Here is a 1,304-nt window from a genome sequence, read left to right as displayed (position 1 = left end):
GGGTCTCAATTTGCCTTAATTTGCTCACTTCAAAAGTGAGGCGTGGTCTATCTCTTACAGCTTCAGATGTAGACCCATAAAACTTTGTCAGCTGCTTACATTTTTAGTTTAAGTCAATTTCTTTTTTTTTTAATTATGCAAATTAGGTCACGTGACCTCCATACGTTTTAAAAACGGCAACACTCTTTCGTGTGTTCTCAATTGTTTTACCGGTTGCATAATGTTAAGGCCGATTAATATATCACTTCTGTGCTTGGCCTTTGTTAGATATTTAAAAGCGAAGGCGTCAAGATGGGATAAAACTGCCTTGAGGACTGGGTCTAGTTGAAAAAACCGTTTATTTTCAAAAACATTAAAAAATTCAAAAAGGGCTACGCACAGTTTTGTAGAAGCTTGCATTACACATTGTCCTAAACCAGTCCGGTTTAATAACTCGCAACAAAAAGTGTTGCCATTGTCTAAAGACATTTTATTACTTTCTGGCTGCATGCAGTCACGTGACAACATAAGCATAATTGGAACACACCAAATTGACAGAAATTACACATGTATGTGTCTGGCAAAGTTTCATCTTTCTAATGCGTAAGTGCTCCGACTTAGACCACCCCCCCCCCCCCCCATTACGTTTTTATTAAATCATTGTTTATCCATGCCTTAATTTACCTGAGAAAGCAAATGCTATCTTTATCTAAAGCAAATTCCCCTCTGTCTTCGACCTTTCGTTTCCGCCCTGTGTTGATGCGTTTACCGCCATGCCCGGATCCTCCGCTACACGCTATTTTGAATTTGTGATTGCTAGTAACTTGAAAAAGTGAGGCTGACTTTTTCAAATTTCGATCAGCTACACGAGCATGCACAGACCGTGACCGTGTCCCTTTAAATAGCAAGGTGTTTCAGTTTCGGACAGATAACTGACTGACGCAAAACATATTTGCTTTGCTTTGCTTTTCCGTGGTACGGAAACTGGACGGATAGTTTTTAGTTCTCTTTGCCGTCCATGTCCAATCGTCTATTCAAATGTTTGTCATACGGGAGCGGTTGAAAATGTGTGTGCATGAATGAATACATCTTTATTGAAAAACACAAATACCTGCAGACAAATGTGCACGTTTACAATGCAATCACATATACAGAATACAAGACGAAAGAACAAAACGAGAAAAATGTATGTAAGATTAAACGGATTAAACAAAGTAAAAAAAAAACATCGATTTGCAAAACAGTTAGTAAATTCGTCCAGCTAGCTTTATTTATCAAAGTTGGTATCCCGTTGCATTTTCATAGAAAGTTACTCCTAAGGGCTT

The 1,304-nt window shown here is 38.3% G+C and overlaps 1 protein-coding gene across 4 annotated transcripts in view; it reads right to left on the bottom strand.

Annotated features, from left to right (window-relative positions):
* Positions 1-1,052: 1,052 nt before the first annotated feature.
* The window catches only part of LOC138050479 (carbohydrate sulfotransferase 11-like), an 11,474-nt gene continuing 11,222 nt past the window's right edge, over positions 1,053-1,304 (bottom strand). For all 4 annotated transcript variants that reach the window (XM_068896810.1, XM_068896805.1, XM_068896824.1 and 1 more), the window contains one exon: positions 1,053-1,304. This exon is cut by the window's right edge and continues 1,252 nt beyond it. The gene's annotated coding sequence lies outside the window, so the exon portion shown is untranslated.

The sequence above is a fragment of the Montipora capricornis genome, chromosome 1 (genome assembly GCF_036669925.1).
Source record: "Montipora capricornis isolate CH-2021 chromosome 1, ASM3666992v2, whole genome shotgun sequence".
Lineage (NCBI taxonomy): Eukaryota > Metazoa > Cnidaria > Anthozoa > Scleractinia > Acroporidae > Montipora > Montipora capricornis.
This window is presented reverse-complemented; position numbering and strand designations above follow the sequence as displayed.